This window comes from Zeugodacus cucurbitae, chromosome 4, assembly GCF_028554725.1.
Source record: "Zeugodacus cucurbitae isolate PBARC_wt_2022May chromosome 4, idZeuCucr1.2, whole genome shotgun sequence".
Taxonomy (NCBI): Eukaryota; Metazoa; Arthropoda; class Insecta; order Diptera; family Tephritidae; genus Zeugodacus; species Zeugodacus cucurbitae.
The window spans coordinates 55,380,819-55,394,513 of NC_071669.1; the positions used below are offsets into that span (position 1 = coordinate 55,380,819).

The 13,695-nt window shown below is 33.7% G+C and overlaps 1 protein-coding gene across 3 annotated transcripts in view; it reads right to left on the minus strand.

Annotated features, from left to right (window-relative positions):
* LOC105211010 (capon-like protein) overlaps positions 1-13,695 on the minus strand; it is a 301,508-nt gene that overhangs the window by 278,899 nt on the left and 8,914 nt on the right. Inside the window, exon 2 of one of the 3 annotated variants that reach the window (XM_054229556.1) lies at positions 4,038-4,133. The exons of the other annotated variants lie outside the window; for them this stretch is intronic. The gene's annotated coding sequence lies outside the window, so the exon portion shown is untranslated. The remainder of the gene's footprint in view (positions 1-4,037; positions 4,134-13,695) is intronic. 3 annotated transcript variants of the gene reach the window in all.

Here is a 13,695-nt window from a genome sequence, read left to right on the forward strand (position 1 = left end):
ATGAAAAAAATTCGTTTTTTAGGTAAAAGATTGAATTTGTGAAATCGTCACACTGGTATAGCCCCTTAAATAATAGGTATTTGTCAGAATATAAGCGAAAATTAAATAGCAATAGGTTTAAGGTGTTCCAATACTCATCAACGTTTCAATTTCAGAAATTGATCTGAAAATGTGAGGAAATAGTTGGATAAAAAAATGACCTCAATCTCCAGATCTTAAACCAATCAAACATTTGGATAGACGTATTCGAAAACACTGCATTACATCAAAAATTTACTAAAGCAAATCCTTCGGGAGGAATGGGTGACAATTTTCATATAATGAATAAGATATCCAGTTCTTTAAACGAATATAGAGAAATTTCAAAAAACTATTAAAATTGTCACAGAATAATCTTAGCCCTATCGAATATTGAAAGTATCAGGTTTCAACTTAAATCGAGAATTACTCTTTTCTCAAGTTGAGAAAAAAAAAATTATTGAATAATGGAGGTTATTTCTTACTTAGGATTGGAATAGCATATAATGAAAGCGCAATGTGATAAAATAATGATACTTAAATGTAGTCTTCAGAATTTTGTTGAATTTGTTAGACTTTTGCCCTTAAATCTAGTATATGATTATTTAGAATAAAATCAGCCCGATTGATTTTTGAAAACATCGCGGTGTTCATATTATTTTGCACTTGACTGTATTACAGTATACTCCGATTTACTTTTCGAGAGTATACTCTCGATTTCGGTATACTCCGAAATCGAGAGTATACTCAGTATACTCCGATTTACTTTTCGAGAGTATACTGTATTTTCTATACATAGTATGCCACTAGTATAGGCTTGCTTCAGTTATATTTGGTTTTAAGTAAGTTTCGATCTCCTCACTTCCCATCGTAAGCTTCAAACTTTAAATGAGCACTTAAAACTCAACTTCATTTCATTTATTTTTCCATTAAAAATTCTGAACTTTTTTTCAATCAAAAGTTTATTGAAACAAACAGCAACGTCAGCTGCATAGCCCTTGCTAAGTATTAATTAAACGTAATTGTTTCAATTTATGGTTCTTCATTGAAAATTTTTTGTATGTAAGTATGTAACAACAATCATTTAGGGCAGGCAATACAATTTTTTTGCTATGAGTCTTTATGTCATTGGAAAGTAGGCAATGATAAAAATACTCATTGAGGGTGGATTTCGAAATGTAGAACATATGACTTTAGACTATAAAAGAAAATTGATTAAAGAAAATCGTGTTTAATTAAAAAGAATTATTTATTCTTTAGAGTCGTTTTCAATTGAAAAATTACACAATATTGTCTACAATTTATCTCTACTGCATATTTAAACTATTGGACTATTCTAAATCTTGTCATGTTTCTTTTTTAATTCCAAGAAAAGTGCGGCTGAGGCTCATCGAATGCTTTCGGATACATACGGTGAGGCTGTCCTAAGTGAAAAAAGCCTTAAATTTACAAAAAACGGCGGAAGCAAAGTTGTAGGCCAATAAAAATTTAATATATCTAGTTAGCGTAGACTACAAACTCGTGAAATTACATTCAATAAAACATTGATAGTTTTATTTTTAGAGGATAATCAAGTAGTGTTATGAAGCTATAGGTCAAACTATAGGTGTAGGTACTAACGAAGGTATTCAGTTTTCTACATTAATTCAAGAAGTACATATTGTGAGAAGCTTTATTATACATTATCCGAGTATTAATTAGCCAACAAGTAAGGAAAGGCTAAGTTCGGGTGCAACCGAATATTTTATATAAAGTCCAATAGAATAACGAAAATCACCATATGTGGTATATGAGAGCTGAGGTAATTCCAAAACCGATTTCACTCATTTTCACCACCAAGCTACACTATAATACTCTCTTAGCAACTTTTGTTGCGAGAGTATAAAAAGAAGATCTTGAACACAAGAAGATCTTTGAAATATATAAAGAAGATACTACATCATGAGGTCGTGAAATCGTCCATAGAATTCATGGAGTGGTATAGAATTGGAATGTGAACTTATATGAGATTCTGAGCCTGTAATATTGCTAAACTGAACTCAATTAAGAAGATTTTTATATACAATGAATTATTTCTAAAAAACAACAGCCAGCGCGAAAAAGTAGATATCATTCACACTCATGCTTCAATTCAGTCAGTTGAAAACATTTAAACGATTAGAGTTCAACCAGTAGAAATAGTTCTGAAGAGTAATGCAGGAAAAACAATTCTTATTTCTTCAAAGCCTTAAAAGCTGAAAGTAAATGCACTTGCAACGAAACCTTATACCTTCTTTTGAACTAACAAGATAGTAGTCACCATGCTTGGTGGTCATAAAAACAGCGAGAGAATGAGAGAGAACGCGTTGGAATGATGTTGGAGCGAAGTTCAGCAGAGTTTGTTGCAAAGCTTAACCACACTGCAATTCCAAAGAAGAGGAAAAAGAAAAAGAAAATAAGAACTGAAATAGAACTGTAGTTACAGCAGAATACAAATGGTCAATTTACAAACACACACATATACATACATCATAGGAACACTTATATAATACTACTACTGTACAGCAACAATAGCTGGCAATTTAACCAGTGAACCATTAAGTCCCACTCAAGTTTAAGCTTATGTATTGACCGTTGCTGCTTATTTTCTATATTACTGATAGTATTGTTGTTATTGTTGTTGTTGTTGCATTCACTGCCATTCGCTTGTTGTCTTCATTCCGTAACTACTTGAATTGCATTGCAGCATAGCGAAGCGAGAAATTGTACAATAATAAAGTAAAACAATTACGCAATTGCACTAAGTCAACAACAACAACAAATGAAAACAAAAACAACAACAAATGAAAACAAAAACAACAGCAGCAACCATAACAGCGTAAGCATAACAAAAACAAATGCAGCAACAGTGCAATGAATTGTAAAATTCTTAATACAACAACAACAACAATTGTGAATTGTGTAAAATTGTGCAGTGAAGGCCAAGTGAGCATAAGCCAACGCAGCGCCACATGCCTTGGGATGAGTGGCGAATGGTTGTGCCCGTACACATGTCAATGGACGCTGACGTCTTCTGCTGAAGTAGTCAATATAACTTGTTGGCGTTGAAGCATTTCAATCTACTCTTTACAAGTGCAATGCGCTCAGTGCCCTGACTTATATGTATATTTCATAGTATTTTCTTTATTTCAGCAATAATCTTCTTCTGTTGTATGTCTCTTGTATTAATACGCTTTTTCCTCTTTCATATTGAACTGAAATCAATAAATGAAGTACCAATTTACAGTCAGTTAGAGTTAGAGTTCAGCATCATATGCCAAACCGATATTGAGTAAAAGTAAAGTTCCCGCTTTGTCATGTTTTATTCGAACTTACAGGTCTATTTTCGAGAACTTATGTTCCATTCCACATCCGAGCAGAATATATGTATATGATTTAGACTTGACATAATCTATATAGGACATAAGTAAACGTTCGGTTATAACCTCATTCCCACAATAAGATAAATAATGGACTTTTGCTGATTCCCATGGTACCGAATTGACATGACACGCTAAGAACTAAGTTCATACCTGGAAATTAATGATTCACAATTTTGAATTTCTTTTATTCCAAGTTCTAGAAGTCACTAATTCTTCGTTTTACCTTATCAAAATACCGTATCCTGCTGCCCGGTTGTCTTCGCGCAAGCAATAGTTGTAAGACTGATTCACAAAAGCTTTCGCACAAAAATGAGACTTGAGGGGAACTTTGCTCATCCCTATCTCATTCTCAATCAAACGCAGGGCATTAACCTAATTTTAGCAATTTAACATCTAATGCATTCAATTAACTGCATAATAGAACAATTAACTAATTACACAATTAGCATTTAATTGACAATGTATAAATGTAACGGTCCCCATTCAATACAATGGAGTTCGTTCGATGAATGAAGGAAAACGCATTTTTACTAATGCAAAAATGTTGATCGAAAGCATTAATGTCATTTTCTCGAATGAAATTCTGAATTGTTTTGACCACCATATTAATTGACTCACCTAATTGGCCTCTTTGAAACTGCTATGAACTTAAAAAACTTGTGCTTTGAACCAAAAATGATGCTCAAACACAAGCTTATAGATATAGGTGAATTTCTGCAATGAAAGGAAATTGTGGTCAATTAACTACATAATGGAACCATTAACTAATTACACAATTATCATTTAATTGACAACAAATTAATGCAATTACCCATTCAACCCAGTGAAGCTTTTTCTATCAAGAAGGAAAAGGTTACTAAGGCAATAAATTTAATCGGGAGAATTAATGTCATTTCCTTGATGGCATTCTCTTAGTCTTAGCTAATTTAACAGATTGAACCCAGTATATATATTTATTTCCAATTAAAAGTTATAAATATTGAGCTTTCAAAACTATTTCGGTTGCACAGGCCTAGAAAATTTATAGAATTAATTCATATATCATATATGATGAGTTATTGGATTAATTTCTCAATCGCGAATTTCAGAATCTTTCTTTTTACGATCAAAGAACGAATTATAATATATCTATTGAAAATCATAAATTTGAAAACTTTTCTAAAAGAATTGCCATTTAAAGCCTGTTTTTATACAAACAATAGCTGTCTTCGATTCATCAAGCATAAGAGAGTACCAAATCGAACAGACTGCATCATTAAAAAGACTGACGATACTGATGGTACAACGTGACTGCCAATAAAATGGCAAATCGATGGCGATGACCAGAGTTTTGGTGAGTGACAAAATATATGTCTGGGTTTTTATGAAGTATGTTATAAGATATCACGAGATCTGTTTGTAGTATGGACGCTAGCGATCTTTATACCACAGTTCCACATCGGAATGAGCGTTGTTCGAAGATTGCTGTTGATGTCTTTAAGTTCGATTCATGATATATTGAGTAGAATTTAAGATAGTTAGCTTATAAGGTAAAGGTTATAGTTTTTTCATAGTTCTCATTTCTTTTTCTCCGTCATAATTTCGTCCATACTATTCTAAGCCATAAGCTTAAATATCTAATAATATATCTAATTTTAACCCAAGCGAATAAGTTACCAATTAGTTTCTTTTTCTATGAGAATCTTTTACTCAAACTTAGGTCTTAACTCATAACGTTCAACGGCACCCTTAGGGTTCATACGACGCTCAATTAATTGATTAGATTGATTGAGTTTATGAGTGTTCCAATGGCAAAGATAATAATTTAGTAAATTAAGACCCGACGGACACATTACTTATAGACACAATAGTGATGAAGAAGAAGAGTACAAAATTTTTAATGAGCCGCTTTAAGTAATAGAAGACATATCTCAAACATAGTTACAGCACCTAAATTACCAACAAAAAGAGTAAAAAAAGAAAAGAAAATTATTGAAAACTTCCACGAACTCTATTATCTAATTAAATACTTAACGAGCGGACATTTTTATGACCATATACAGTAAACACACACAAAATACAATGTTAGAAGCCAGTGTAGCTTTAACTGACTGCTACGCCTGCGCAGTGTACACATTTACTATTGAGTATTTTTACAGACATATTTACTTGTATTTGTGTCTAACAGCCAATATTGCGCGCCCAAAACCAACTTTGGTGCGACCATCCGGTCTTTGTTTGCCTTTGTCTTGTCAAAGTGGCCCCAAGTACCGCATGCATAAAAACAAAGGTTGGCCCAAGCAAGCTGCACTAGTACAGACACTCTCTTGCCACATTGAACACAATGTCAGTGGCAAATGGTGAAGACAGAACTACAATATATACAAACATATATGTAAAAGCTGAGCCGTGCAGCATAGCGAATCGCGCTGGACAGCCATTGCCTCAAGCGGACACGTATCCGTAAAGCGCTGACGCTCATGTCTCTCAAATATTTTTAGATTCTAATTCTGTAAATGTTTTAAGTGGAAAATCTTTGTGCTGCACTGCATGTTAAATGCAACATGGCATTCATTGGTTGTTGAGTTGCAAGTGCGCATGCGCAGCAACGCAAACTTGAAACGCTTGGACATTTCGACGCGCTCATGAGAGTTGCGTGCGCCAACACAGCCAACGAATGTGGCGGCGCAACAAATCGCTCATATGCGCACGTCATACAATGCAATGCAGGCAGCATGAACAGCTGAAGCATGATTTTCAGTGCAGTGCAGTGCAATGCCTCTTCTAGTGGTGATTGTTGTTGTTGTGCTGATAATTGTTTTTGCTTTGTTTGACTATTTCATTGTTGTAGTGGACACACGTATGTATATATGCAGCGCTCTACCTCCCTCTCTCTCTCTATCTCCCTGCTTGCCAGGTCTGTCCGCATGTCATTTGTCAGCTATTCCACTAATTCTAGCTATTCGTTCTGCTTCCAACAATGTTCCTTCGACACAAACGAGCCACTTGAAATTCTTCGTTTCTCTTTTGTGTATGACTTTCTGTAGACTCATACACACACATATATGTATATGTATATAAAAAGCATAAAAAAAATATTTTTTTTGCTGCTTGAAATTCTTCAGCCAACTTGTAAGTAGACGTGAGTAAGCATGTGTACAACTTGGGTAGGGTCTTTAGCTTCAAGTGCTATTGCACTTAACCACGACGCGCTGAAAAACTTGTTTCTACCAATTCGATGTTGGTGTCGGTGTCGCTGTTGTTGTTGCTGTTGCTGTTTGCCCCCACTGCTGGTGCAACACGAGCAGTTAGTTGTTCTACGTGCCGTGCCCCCTGCCACTTCTGCTCACTTTTAGGCGTTCGAACTTCCGTTGCAGCTTTGACTACGAACACGTGTTGGTATTATTTTGTTGTTGTTATTCCATTTTTATTGTCACTGTTAGTTTTTATTGTTTTCCGTACTTACTTTTTCGTTGTTGTTGTTGTTTTATTTTTTTTTTTATTGCTTTTGTCATTCTGATTTGCATTGTTGTTGTTATTATTTTTGTTGTGGTTGTTGTTGTTTCTTATTTTATTTATTGTTGTTGTTATCATTTTTTTATTTTTTTTATCTTTTATAGTTATTCTTGTTATTACTATTTCTATATTATTGTTGTTGTTGTTATTGTCATCGTCGTTCACATTGGCATTTTTCCGTTAAGCACATATTGCCATTGTTGCTGTTGTTGTTGCAGCTAGTACATACTATATCTGCATGTTGCTTACTATTACGATCTGGTTATTATTGTTGTTGTTGTTGTTCTTTTGGTTATTTAACAACAATTTAACATTGTGGCAGCGCCAATGTTGTCGTTATCTGAAAGTGAAAGTGAGTGATGAAAAGTAAATTAATATTTTTTTGTTTTTGGGCTTTATTGTTTCTTTAGTCTTCTAAATTGCCATTTATAGCTTATGGATAATTAAGCGTTGATTTGAGCTCGTCTCTGAACTATACTTTTTTATATCTAAGGTTGTCTTATGCATTTTTGCATTCTTCGTTGAATTTCCCTTCACTATCTTATCTTGTAATATTCTTTATATGAGTTTCTTATCCTAAAAACACTATTCTCATTTTAATTAAAATAGTTTGAATATGTTTTTAAACATATTTTCTTTTTTCAACGAATCTTTTGTAGTTTTGAGGTTAAGGTCTTAGTTCAAAAATATATGACTATTGGATCTGAGTAATTATAATATTATTTTAATTAGAGACAAAAGAGCATAAAATGTAGTTTTTCTTCAAAAAGAAAAAAATAAATTTTCTAAAAATCAGGTCTCAAATAAGAATCATCCTTCAAGCACTACATTAAAAGTATTCAATATAATCTTCAGCCTCAGCACAATGATCACAAAACTTGCTAGTGAAATGTGAACGATGAATTTAATCCCAAATATACTACTTTGACATTCACAAAATCAACCGTAAGTAGAAAGAATTTATGAGGACCTAAGATATTGCCTTCAATGACACATCCACCCAAAAAAATACATCGATTATTTGACCTATACAACTATTTTTTTTTTGTCTAACAGTGATCTCATGAAAAAAAAATTCAAAAATCACCATAATCCACAAAAAAACTTCGAGTTAGAGAGACTTCGAGTTGTAGAATTTTCATTAAAACTTAAAATTTTTCAAAAAACTGTAAAATATAGATTTATACACATTTTGATTTATTTATTTCACATAAATTTTATGTACATACATTAAAACATGTATTCTGTAATTTTATTCGTTGCAGTTTACTACTGTTTGGCTCTTGCCGTCTGTACTCCTGCCTTGGTTATATGATTTATGCAATTCATAAGTGTAATATCATATTTTTTGTTCGCCTCCTTACGATATAGAGAGGCTCCTTTCATCTGCCTCGACAGTATAATACAATTTTAAATTTTTGTATTATGCCATGGTCGAAAAGTTCGATTTATAGAAAGAAATTTGTATGAAATTTGACATCTACTGCCTATTCAAAATTTCGATTTATGGAGAACTTCGAGTTAAGGAAGTTTGAGTTATGGAAAGAAATTTGTATGAAATTTGATATCTATGGAAGTTCCACTGTACTCTAAATAACACATAAATATTCTAGTTTTATCAGGTTCTGAGTTCGCTGTGCAGTTGTGGCCTCGTTCTTTATTTCAGAACATCAAAGGATACAAACTTAGGCACTGTAAATTGGAATCCTTCATTAAATCAAATTCAATTTATAATTAAGAGTTTAGTGTATCTAATATAAACAAGTGTTTCCATGAAATTTTTGTTCATGAATTGGTTAAGATGACTGGACGTTAGAATTGAATATGTTTCGGTCCTTGACTAATCAACAGTTCTCAGCTGAAAACTATCATTTCATTTTCTGAAAACTAAATCTTGGATTTTCTTACACTCATAACCCTCAGAACCTGTAACCCTAAATACAAGTTTCCTTAATGTTTCCAAGAAAAAGTTCCGGATAAATACTTAGAATGACGTTTGAAAACAAGTTAGACAAATAGATCATGAATCATAATATAAATCATAATATAGATCGAATAGATCATATATCACACGACATTGAAACCAAACTGCTATAGTACTATCGAGTATTCCAAACATAATTATTTCCTGATAGGATAGGACTTTAAAAACCGAGACTACTGCTAACAGACTTTTTCCAAATATAGCCCGAGCTTATAGCCTTTTCACACAACAGCTAATGGATCAATTAACCAGCATCTACTCGATTAAAACACTGATTAAGATCGATTTACAATACAAAAGAAAAATCTACATTAACTTTTATTGAATTTTAGTCGATTTGAAAAGGAAATGCAACTCTTTGACAAAGGCCGTATTTGTAATTATATATACGTTCTTTGTCTGAGAGTTGTTGTTCACGCTACAGGACGGAAAATGTCGCTGCTAAAAATCAGCTAGAAATCAGCTGATGAAAATTACCAACTTCTTATGAAAAGCAAAACCAAAAATGTATAATAGCCGATCGGATATCGAGTAGCAGGCAGTGTGAAGGACAAAAACTGGTTTCTCAATCAATATTTTAATTCGTCAATTTATTTGGCTGTGTGAAAAGGCATATGGATTATATTAATTGAACCATTATATTCTCAAAATGTTGGCACAGTTTTAAATAACTGAAATGAAACTCTGTGGTGCTGCTAAACGAAATATGACAATATAGATCTATATATTAATGCTTGAATAGAAACAGTGATATTTTAACTCTTTCAGCTGGAAATCTCAGCGAAAATCAATCGTTGAAAGGTCATTGTTTCCTCGGAGTCTGCTGGAGAGATGTTTAATATATTTTCTGGGCTCGAAATTGAAGACCAAGACGTGGTAGCTCATTGATTTCTTGATTTTGAAGTGGAAATACCATATCAATTACGAAAGCAAAGATATACATATACTATATTAAAGAAATTTCCGCAGGCCTTAATTTTTAATAAGTTTCTTTAGCGTGGCCACAAAAGTCATGTCAAGTCTTTTCATGTGAAATATCATATACATACATCGCATATAAAGCCCTTATGCACTAAATAATTACCTTTTCAACCTTTACATACTTCATTCAGTCGTTTTTATTAACTCTCAGTGAAAAAGATGGCTGTCAAGCCAATGCTGCAATTCTTCGCATTCAATGTCTTATGAAAAGGACAACGAAATAAGGATGGCAGAATTGAACGCATTATAAAAGATATACGAGTAAATGTATATACGCAAGTTGAAAACCGGTTCGGGAATACAAGCAGATATAGGAATATTATATGATGCCCGCATGTGTATTAAAGCCATGAAATGAAAGTCAAATGGAGTAGATGCGTTGCGGAAAAAACTCAGCAGACAAAGAATAGATTATACTTATATCTGGAAGACTCGCACGTCACGTTATTTACTACATAATGGATACCTGGCGTACATATGTATGGATGTAGGTGCATTTGGCTTATGAAGCAGATGATGAAAAGGAAGCCATCATGTGGACATTGTACATATTTTATATATGTGAAATGGCAACTGCAGCGCAGCATATAAATACAAATTGGCTTGAGACGATTTCGTTTTCTTTTCTGCATATGCTTATGTATTCATTACTATATTCATATGCTGTAAGAGAGTCTGCACATAGTGGTAAGGTGGAAAGGGATTGCGAAAGAAGGTTCAACGCACAGCTGTTGAAAGTAAAAAGTGCCATAATTATGCAGTATTGAGAACTTGATGCGGGACATGATAATTTGATTCAGTGAAACGGGTCTTTGATCAGATTAAGGAGCGGAAGTCAAGTTTGGCAGCGCTCAAAGTCAAAAAAACAAAAAACAAATTATATATTTTTATCATGGAAGGGGGCGCTTATGCGTGAGATCTCACATTGAGAAGCTGATATTGTAGATCCATAAGTAAGAGAAAATCTATAGAATCTACAGAGTAATAATGAGGTAACATTAGAGAATTACTACTGCGGTTATTCAGTCCTTAGTTGATTGAAATTAATTTTTTATAACTTTCAAAGTACAAATCTACAAGAAATTGGACGGTTTCCAATGGAATGGCGATTAATTGTGACTTAATGCGAAGTACATTGGGTCTAATGAAGACTTAAATGTGGCCGTAAACCAAAAACTCATCCCACGAAGCCCTCATCCATTATTGAAGGCCTTTCGAAACTACTTTCTATTTTAGTTTGGACCAACAAGATTTCCCTAGAACATAGAGTGGCTTAAAAAATTGATGTCATTAGCATGATGTCATTAGCATTTCGTTTTACTACCAAGTTGAAGTGGTTATATACTAGGTTAGGTTAAGGGGTAGATCTCCGCAGATGCCGAAAATCTCACATACACAGATTCAACTGTCCATTGTGACACCCGGAAAACACCTAACAGATCACTAAGACCCTTATGATGCCAAAAAGCGCTTGGAATCTATAATAGAGTACTTAAGTCGGCTAATGTCGATTCCAGTCACTTCTCTGGGTTCGCCGAAGATATGCCTACCTAAGTCAACATTATAACTTCAGTTCTTTGTCCAACAAGAAAATTTATAATTACTGTGATTAGAAAATAGTGTTCTCTGAAGAGATTACCAATAAGACTCTATAAGCTGTGTTTTACAGTGTTCGTTCTTCAGATACTTAAACGAATTTAACAGTTCTCTAAATTTCATTTTATTCGTCATACAAATCTAAGCTCCTAAGTCTTTTAGGCTCATCTTCCATCAAAGGAGCTGTTTCTAAATAGTAAAATAATGAAACTATCGACGGACTCTGGATCCAGAGCCTATATTTAAGCATTCTTCTCATTCCTTTTTTATGAATCTAAGAGATCCATTATTACTTAAGCCAATAACTGAGGTGATAAAGCTCCTTCTTGAGTCTAATTGTTTAAAAACGAACATTAGACCAAATATTCAGATCAGATCCCATTCGGATTCTAGGTTCCAATTTTATCGGACAAGCTCTTTGGCTTTTGGGAAGTCGAAGGTGGGACATTGTTGTAGGTGTTTGTCATTGCTCGGAATGGGAAATTTTTAAACAAAATTCCGAACCTGATATTCCGAAAAGTTTAAAATTTGCACTACAGATCCCAACATCACGACTCGACCTCCACTTCAATTCCTATACTATCTAACCTCAAAAGAGAAAGCACACCCTATCGCACATACAACTCTTTCAGAAAACATACACCTACAAAAAGACCTGCCAACTGATGGAAACGGCAACCTAGAAAGACAGACATCGTGCAGAACGCCACAGAATAGAACTCGAAGAGGCAGAGAATGATGCGCGCCAACTGACTGATTGAAATGGTAACCACAAGAATGAACTCATTTACGTTGCGCTATTTTTAAATAAGAAAATAAAAGCCAAACGCAACAGAAATAAAAACTTTAGAACATTTTCACATGAAAACAACAACAACCTATACATATACAAAAACAAAACATTAAACACACCAAGAAGCACCCATAATGAACGCGTCTGGGAAGAGAAGAGCGCCACAAAACAAAACAAAATTGGTGGAATAAGCAACGGACAGCGCAAATGCCGTCAACAACTACAATAACAACAACCATAACCTGCATGAAATGGACAAAGTCATGTTGTTGAACTGAAGAAGCGAAGAATCATTTGGAGCAAAGCAAATGCGATAAATAAGCGATGGTGAGGTATTGAAGATTTATTATATACATACACACGGCGAGTGAGTTACATATATACGTGTGTCTGTATATGCAAAAAGTGATTAGTTAAATTGTGAAATGTTACCGGCAAAAGTCGACCTTGAGTCATCGAAGCTACGCTGTCTATTTTTTAAGTGGCATCTATGGGCTTTTCGGCGAAATTTGAAGTGAGTCTTCTTTTTACAATTTTTTATCCATTACTAATGGTTATAACTGCTGATTACTTATTGGGTATCGCCTTCATTTGTATATTCATAATGATGTGCTTAACACTAGGCGTACATAGCGATCATATACTGGGGATATATATAATATATACATAAGTGTTCGCTTGTAATTACGCTTTAAAGCTTTATTTATCGTATACATCAATTTTGCACAGCATTCATCCTCACCACTTTGCCTGCAATGATATTAATGATCACCTGCTCGACAGCTGTGCACTTACAGTGTGCGAAATTTGCTTAGGCACTCAACAATATTTTCATTTCTCTCGAAGAATGCTTTGAAAATAAATGACAAAAGCCAAAAACAACTCTGGAAGCATAGGTTAGTTTAAGTCAAGCGGTAGATCTCCGCAACTGCAGAGTCTGACTTAAACAGCCTCAACTGTCCTTTGCAACATCCAAATACTCCTGACAGATCGCAAAGACCAGTAGAAGCTTATAAGCTTTAAAAAAACCTGCAACCAAGCCAATTTCGCACACGGTATATCGTAAATATAAGTATTACATTGTCTATAGTTAGTCTTTGCTATAACCAACTGTTTACATTAACAAATCAATGACGTCGAACTCGTAAATACCCTGCAGCGTGCAACTGAACTTGTGGAACATTTTTATGTGTTTATTTTCGGCTATTTTTGCTTAAGTTTTGAAATATAGTATAATGACTTTTATGTTTAGGTAGAAAATAATAAAAATTTTGGAAATTTTATAATGAAAATAATCAAATGATTTTTAATATTTCACTATGATAATCAATTATTGAGTTCATGTAGGGAATTGATCAATATTAGTGTAGAGTAAATAAAATATTGAGTTCTAAAAAACACTGTATACTAAATAGATTATATACATA